This window comes from Vombatus ursinus, unplaced genomic scaffold (assembly GCF_900497805.2).
Source record: "Vombatus ursinus unplaced genomic scaffold, bare-nosed wombat genome assembly UNPS02014453.1, whole genome shotgun sequence".
Lineage (NCBI taxonomy): Eukaryota > Metazoa > Chordata > Mammalia > Diprotodontia > Vombatidae > Vombatus > Vombatus ursinus.
Window position 1 is genome coordinate 7,207 of NW_020954231.1, and position 8,950 is coordinate 16,156.

At 33.0% G+C, this 8,950-nt stretch overlaps 1 pseudogene; it reads left to right on the forward strand.

Annotated features, from left to right (window-relative positions):
- The first annotated feature begins 740 nt into the window (after nucleotides 1-740).
- Nucleotides 741-1,393, forward strand: LOC114042436 (annotated as a pseudogene).
- The last annotated feature ends 7,557 nt before the right edge of the window (nucleotides 1,394-8,950 follow it).

Consider the following 8,950-nt stretch of genomic DNA (forward strand, 5'->3'; position numbering starts at 1 on the left):
ACACGCCCTGAAAAGAACAATGCCAAAGCTACACCCAAAGACTCAAAGAAAAATATGAATTGGTTTCAGATCACAGAAGTACTCAAAAAGAATTTTAAAAATCAAGTAAGAAAGGTAGAGGAAAAATTGGGAAGAATGATTAAGAAAACCATTAAAAAATACTCAATAACTTAGTTAAAAAGACACAAAAAATACTGAAGAAAATAATACCTTAAAAACAGATTAGGCCAAATGGTAAAAGGTAAAAAAAAAGAACATCAAGATGAGAAGAATGCCTTGAAAATCAGAATTGGCCAAATGGAAAAGGAGGTACAAAAGCTCAGTGAAGAAAATAATTCCTTAAAGATTAAAATTAAGCAAATGTAAGCTAATAAGTCTATGAGACATCAAGAAGAATTAAAACAAAACCAAAAGAATAAAAACAAAAAAAAAAGGAAGAAGACAATGTGAAATATCTCATTGAAAAAAAAATGATCTGGAAAATAGATTCAAGAGAGATATTGACACGTTGTTAGACTTTCTGAAATCCACAATTGAAAACAAACAAGGGGGCTTGAGAAGGTCAGGCTGCAGCAGAAAGTGCTGAGCGGCCAGACATCCCCTCATGGGGGCAGTGATGATGATGGCTTTGGGACAGTGTCAGAGAGCATGAGCCAGACGACCCATCTCTTCCCTCCCCTCCCCCCCTGCAGTGAGCTCCTTGACTCTTCCCTGACCTGACACAGACCCCCACCTGGATGATGATAAAATATTTCCTGGGGCACAGAATGCCTGGTAGCTCTCAGGAACAAGTGTTTTCTGCCGTCTGGCAGAAAACCCCTACAGCAAGCACATGCTGACAGAGGACATTGTGTACCAGGAGGTTACTCCTGATTAGAAGCTTCTGTCCAGGCACCTTCTAACAGATACCGATGAGATGCCCTACTGGGCAGCACACTTTTTTTCTGCTATTGTAGCCTACTCAGTGTACATTCTCGAGGACTATATCATGGACCCACAAAACCAGACCATGACTACTTTCACCTGGAACTTCAACCAGGCAGCTGATGGTGGTGGAGGAAAGATGTGTTTACTGTGTGAACCCTAAAAATAGTGGCTGGACTGAAATCCGACTGGAGGCCTGGGTCTCTTTCAGTTTGTTTAGAGTCTCCAGAGCTGTACAGGAGTTGGCCTAGCTAGATTCAAAAGTAATGTGACCAAAATCATCAAAGGCTTTGAGTACATCTTTGCCAAACTGCAAGGTGAACCTCCTTCTAAGACACTTGTGGAAACATCTAAGGAAGCAACTGAGAAGGTGAAGGAAACTGTTCTGGCAGCTCCTGAGAAGACCAAGGACCTGGTCAGCAAGGCAGACACCAAGAAGCAGCAACAACAACAGCAACACTATGTTTAAAAGAGTCACCCTACTCTTTCCCCTGAAACACAAAGACCCTGCTACCCATCCAGATCACCAGTTCCCAAGAATAAGAAGCCTCTTGACAAGACCTAGCACCGAGCCCTGAGTCCCAGCCCCTGAGCAGATCGTCAGTACCAAGGCAAGCCCACAGACAATCCAGCTCTTGTCTCATTACCTGTATCTGAGTTGTAATTTATCATTAAAAATCAATTTTCAGTGCTGTCAAAAACAAAAACAAACAAACAAATAAATACATAGATAAATAAAGAGCCTGGACATCATCTCTCAAGATACTATCAAGGAAAACTGTTCTGATATTCTAGAACTAGAGGATAGAATAGAAATAGAAAGAATCTACCCATTACTTCCTGAAAGTGATCCTCAAATGAAAATTTCCAGAAATATTATAGGCAAATGACAGAGCTCCTAAGTCAAGGAGAAAGTATTGCAAGCAGCCAGAAAGAAGCAATTCAAGTATCATGGAGCCACAGTCAGAATAACACAAGATACAGCAACTATTATATTAAAGAATCAGAGTGCTTGGAATATGACATTTCAGAGGGCAAAGGAGTTGCAATCAAGAATCATCTGCCCAATAAAACTGAGTATAATATTACAGGGGAAAAATTAGCATTCAATAAAATAGAGGACTTCCAAGCATTTCTGATGAAAAGACCAGAGTTGAATAGAAAATTTAATTTTCAAATACAGGAGTCAAAAGAATTATGAAAAAAAGACATTAAACAAGAAAGAAAAATTGTAAGGGACTTCATAAGGTTAAATCATTTACATTCCTACATGAGAAGATGATACTTGTAACTCATAAGAACTTTCTCATTTTTAGATCAGTTAGAAGGAGCATGTATAGACAGAGTTCACAAGTGTGAATTGAATATGATGGAATGACATCTAAAAAAAGTAAGGTATGAGCAAGAGGAATGCACTGGAAGAAAGGGGGAGGTAGAATGGGTGATACTATCTGACATAGAAGAGGTAGGAAAAAGTTCTTCCAATGCAGGGGAAGATGGGGAAGGTGTTGGGGAATGTTTAAACCTTGCTCTCATCACAACTGGCTCAAAGAGGAAATAACATACACACTCAATTTTGTATAGAAATCTATATTACCCTTTTGAAAAGTAGGAGGGGAAAGAAATAAGAGAAGGGGGTGTGCTCATAAAAGAGAGGGCAGATTGGGAGTAACAGCAGTCAGAAGCAAAACATTTTTGAGGTGGGACCTACTGAAAGGAGAGAGAAAATAAAATAAATGAGGGTGGGGGTATTGAATGGAGAAAAATACAGTTAGCAATCATAACAACAAAAAAAATTGAAGCAAGTTTTTTTTTCTAATAAAAACTTCATCTTTCAAATATATAGAGAAATGAGTCAAATTTATAAAAAATACAAGCCCTTCTCCAAGCAATAATTGATCAAAAATATGGTGATTCAATTTTCAGATGAAGTAATCAAAGATAGCTTAGATTGGCTAATAGGACAGAAAAGGAAATTGACAAATACTGGAGGGAGTGTGGGAAAATTAGACACTAATGTATTGTTGGTGGAGTTATAAATGGATTCAACCATTATGTAGAGCAATATGTAACTATGTCCTTGGGCTTATAAAATCACATATACCCTTTGAAGTAGCAATGCCTTTACTAGATCTGTATCTCAAAAGGGATTTTTGAAAAGGAAAAAAAAAACTATGTGCAGAAAATATTCATGGCAGCTATTTTCTGGTGGCAAAGGATTGGAAATTGAGGGAATGTCCATCAATTGGGGAATGGCTGAACAAGTTGTGGTATATGATTGTGATGGAATCCTACTGTGCTATAAGAAATGATGAACAGGATGCATTCAGGAAAACATAGAGAGACTTACATGAACTAATGTAAAATGAAATGAGAAGATCCAGGAGAACATTATTCAGAGTAATAACAATATTTTTAAATGATCAACTGTGAATGAAAGCTATTTTCAGCAATGCAATGATCCAAGACACTCTGAAGGATTCATAGTGAAATTGCTATCTATCCCCAGAAAAAGAACTAATGAGTCTGAATACAGATTGAAGCATGCTATTTTTTTTTTTACTTTATCCTCTTGGATTTTTATTTTTGGTCTATGTTTTCATTTAAAACATGACTAATATGGAAATGTTTTGCGTGGCTGCACATGTATAACCTATATCACATTGTATGCCTTCTCAATGAAGGGTGTGGGGAGAGAGAGAGAATTTGGAATTCAATTTAAAAAAAATGTTGAAAATTGTTTTTACATATAATTGGTGAGCAATAAAATACTTAATTAAAAGAAGAAAATAGAATACGCAGGACATCAGAGAAAAGAAATCCTAAATATTCTGTATTAAGTAATATTGTTAGTGAAAAACAAAATTACGAAGACAAAGGAACATTTTACAAGCCTTGAAAAATAGTTCATTTTGAAATATGAGAAAAGTGTTTTGATTTTTCAATAACAAAAACAAAATTTCAAAGTTGGATTAAAATATACAAAATTTTCAAGAAGTAGAATTGGACTAAAAATAGCGTGGTGTAAAAGAATGAAGATATGAACATATTGCTTTAAAATAGAAAAATCAATCTCAAAGACAAACAAGATCTGCTCAAATTATTTTTAAAAAAGCCATGAGTAAAAAAACACCTAAAAGCACTAGAAGAGGCTACATAACTGGACTACATAATGAGTGATTAACAATGAAAACATTTTAAATTCAGGTGTTACTAATAGATGCTTGCATATATTTAAAGACTAACTGGAAAACATGAAAGTATACTTTATTGAGATTAAGATATGTACATTTTTATAATTGTAATACAAAAGTGAAAACTAGAATTTTAGTTATAAATACATTAAGATTAACACAAAAGGTAAATTTGGACAATATAGTCATTAAAAAAAAGCATTTAGTGATAAAAAAAAAAATAAAACAACCCACTTAGGAGGAGAGAACTTTTGGCAATCTCAGAGACAAATTTGTTGATAATAAAGTCATAGTTATTAGTTAATTAATTAAGGAATACTAAGATAATAAACAAAACAATGTATCTCTTGCTTGCTAGTTTTAATAGTACAAGAAGCTATGAGATATTAATCAATTTCAGTCCCCATACAATGCCAAAAGTAATCACTAGAATATATAGAAAACACATCTAATTTCTTGCTTACAGTATTTATGGTAAATGGTCTAAATTTTCTTTTTAAACATGTTTAATACTCAAAGTAGATACATTTTAAAAAATGAACATTTAAGCAAAAGAAGTAGTAGTAATAAGTCCACTAAATAGAATTTAGCAAAGATTGAAAGAAATTCCATAATGATGAAAGAAAAATAATTAGCAAGTACATTATCACATATCAATTTTTTTTTCTTTTTTGTCAATTCATAATACTGACAGATGAATAACTTAAAGGCATTAATCTCAGAGAAAGAAATAATAACAATTATTTAGAAGTAACTATTAACATCACCCCAAAAAATTAAAAAAAAGAAGAAACCCTAGCCTCAGAAGATTAAAGGTGGAATTATTTTGAACAATCTATAATAAATAGTCTTCATCTTATGTACATTATTCATAGATATCATGAATAGTAGAATATTACTCAACATGTTATAGTTCTTTCTCATTGCATGACTATCTTTACTTCTGTTTTCTTTACTTCCAACTCCTTTGTTACTGATTTAGTTCAAGTTTCACCTTTATTACAAAATCTTTATTTATCCCCTTAACTAATATTGACCTGCCTCCCACAATTTACTTATATTTTGCTTTTTAAAAAACATGTATATTCTTATATATAGCCATTTATAGATCTTTGGATCCTTACCTCAAATCCCACTTACACTAGGGGCAGCTAGGTGGGACAGTAAGAAGTCCAGATAGTTCAATATTTCACCCACAGCATTTTAGGGGGAAATCTAAGGGGTTATATTAATTTACATAAAGCCAATAACTCAAGCCCCTGATGTATTTTTCTCAATATGTTAATATCTCCACTGTACCCTTGATTAGTCTAGTAATCAGCACTCCACCATCAATTTAACAATATAGCATGAGATTATTAAAGAGATATTGCCTAAAATTTTTTAATAAGTGTGTAGCAGTATGACAAAAATTGTCTTAGTATGCATATCATTTATTATTGGAGAGATTGAGGTTGTTTTCAAATGGTTGTTAGTTATTATGGTTCATCTTTTGAAAACTATCTTTTCACACAAACACACACACACACACACACACACACACACACTCATGCACTCATGCACCCACACCAGAATGATGCATCATTATAATGATAAAGCTTGGTCCTAAAGAGGAGACAGGAAAATATGCCTTTCTCTTTTTTTAATTGGTAGGAGTATATGGTATGGAATTAGGTATACATTATTTTCTAAAAGTCTTAGTGCAACTTAAAGTTTTGTTAGATTAAATAATTTTGGTTTTTTAAAATAAATTATTTGTTTTTCATTTTCAACATTCACTTCCATAAGATTTTGAGTTTTAAATTTTCTTCCACTCCCTCACCTCCCTCTTTCCCAAGATAGCATGCAATCTGATATAGGCTCTATTTATACATTCATATTAAGCATATTTTCACATTAGTAATGATGTATAGAAGAATTAGAACTAATGGGAGGAACCATGAGAAAGAAGAATAAAACAAAACATCAAAAGAAAAGGATAGCAAATAGTATGCTTCCATCTGCATTCAGACTCCATAGTTGTTTCTCTGTATGTGGATAGCATTTTCTGTCATGAGGCTTTTGGAATTGTCTGAGGTCCTTGCACTGTTGAGAAGAGAAAATCTATTAAAGTTAGTCATCACACAATGTGGCTGTTACTGTGGACAATGGTTTCCTGGTTCTGTTCATTTCACTCAGCATCAGTTCATATAAGACCTTCCAGGTTTTTCTGAGATTTACCTGCTCATCATTTCTTATAACACAATAGTATTCCATTACATTCGTATATCACAACTTGTTCAGCCATTCCCCAATTGATGGGCATCCCTTCAATTTCCAGTTATTTGCCACCACAAAAAGAAAAATATAAATATTTTTGTACATGTAGGTCCTTCTCTCATTTTTTGATCTCTTTGGGATATAGACTTAAAAGCTGTATTGCTGGATAAAATGGCATGCACAGTTTTATAGTCCTTTGGGCATAGTTCCAAATTGCTCTCCAAAATGGTTGGATCACTTCACAACACCACCAACAATGCATTAGTGCTCCAATTTTCCCACATCTTCTCCAACATTCATCTTTTCCCTGTTTTGTCATGTTAGTCAATCTGATAGGTGTAATGTAATACCTCAGAGTTGTTTTGATTTTCATTTCTCTAATCAATAGTGATTTAGAACATTTTTTTTCATATGACTATAGATAGCTTTAATTTCTTCCTCTGGAAACTGCCTGTTCATATCATTTGACCATTTATCAATTGGGGAAAGATTTGCATTCTTATAAATTCAATGCAGTTCTCTATATTTTTTAGAAATGAGGCCTTTATCAGAAACACTGGCTGTAAAAAAACGTTTCCCACTTTTCTGCTTCCCTTCTAATCTTGGCTGCATTGGCTTTGTTTGTGTAAAAACTTTTTAATTTAATGTAATCAAAGTCATCCATTTTCCATTTCATTAAATGTATCTCTTGTTTTATCATAAATTCTTCCCTTCTCCATATATCTGCTAAGTAAACTATTCCTTTTTCTCCTAGTTTGCTTATAGTATCAGTCTTTATGTCTAAATCATGCGCTCATTTTGAATTTATTTTAGTATAGAGTGTAAGATGTTGCTCTGTGCCTAGTTTCTGCCACACTATTTTTCCAGCCTTCTGAGCAATTTTTGATAAATAGTATGTTTTTATCCAAGAAGCTGTAGTCTTTAGATTTATCAAACAGTAGAATACTGTAGACTATTGTATCTAATATAACCTAACCTATTCCACAGATCCACCACTCTATTTCTTAGCCAGTATCAAGTAGTTTTGATGATTGCTGCTTCATAATACAATTTAAGATCTGGTATAGCTAAGCCACCTTCCCTTGCATTACTTTTCATTAGATCCCTTGATATTCTGGGCTTTTTGTTCTTCCAGATGAATTTTGTTATTGTTTTATCTAGCTTTATAAAAATAATTTTGGTAGTTTGATTGGTATGGCACTGAATAAGTAAATTAACTTAGGTAGAATTATCTTTTTTATTATATTAGCTTGGCCTACCCATGAGCAACTGCTATTTTTTCCAACATTTAGATCTGATTTCATTTGTGTGGAAAGTGCCTTGTAATTATGGTCATATAGTTTCTGGGTTTTTTGGGAGGTAGACTCCCAAATATTTTATGATGTTTACAATAACTTTAAATGGATTTTCCCTTTCTATCTCTTGCTGTTGGGCTTTGTCAGTAATATATAGAAATGTTGGTTATTTGTGTGGGTTTATTTTATATCCTGAAACTGCCAAATTTGTTTATTATTTTAAATAATTTTTTACTTAATTATGTAGGATTCTCCAAGTATACCACCATATCATCTGCAAATGTGATAGTTTTGTTTCTTCTTTGCCTATTCTAATTCCTTCAATTCCTTTTTCTTCTCTTATCTCTAAAGGTAACATTTATAGCATAATATCGCATAACAGCAGTGATAACGGACATTCTTGTTTCACCCCTGCTATTATTGGGAATGTTATCCCCATTACATGGAATGTTTGCTCATGGTTTTAGATAGATGCTTCCTACCATTTTAAGGAAGACTCCATTCATTCCTATGCCATGCAGAGTTTTTAATATGAATGGGTGTTGTATTTTGTAAAAAAAAAAACCTTTTCTACATCTATTGAAATAATCATATGATTTCTGTTAGTTTTGTTGTTGATATGGTCTACTATGCTGATAGTTTTCTTAATATTGAACCAGCCCTGCATTCCTAGTATGAACTGTACCTGGTCATAGTATATTATCCTCGGGATAAGTTGCTATAATCTCCTTGCCAATATGTTACTTAAAATTTTTCCATATATATTCATTAGGGAAATTGCTCTATAATTTTCTTTCTCTGTTTTGGCTCCTCCTGGTTTAGGTATCAGCACCATATTTGTATCATAAAAATAATTTGGTAGGACTCCTTCACCAATTTTCCCAAATAGTATATGAATATTGGAATTAATTGTTCTTTAAATGTTTGATAAAATTCACTTATAAATCTATCTAGTCCTGGATATTTTTTTCCCTAGGGAGTTCATTGATGGCTTTTTCAATTTCTTTTTTTTTCTGAAATGGGGTTAAGTATTTTATTTCCTCTTCTATTAATTTTGGCAATTTATATTTTTGTAAATATTCATCTATTTCACTAAGATTGTCAAATTTATTGGCATACAGTTGGACAAAACTCCTAATTATTGCTTTGATTTCCTCTTCATTGGTGGTGAATTTTCATTTTTGGCACTGGTAATTTGGTTTTCTCCTTTCTTTTTTGTAATCCAATTCACCAAAGTTATTATCTAAATAAATAAATAATCTAATTTATTGGTTTTTT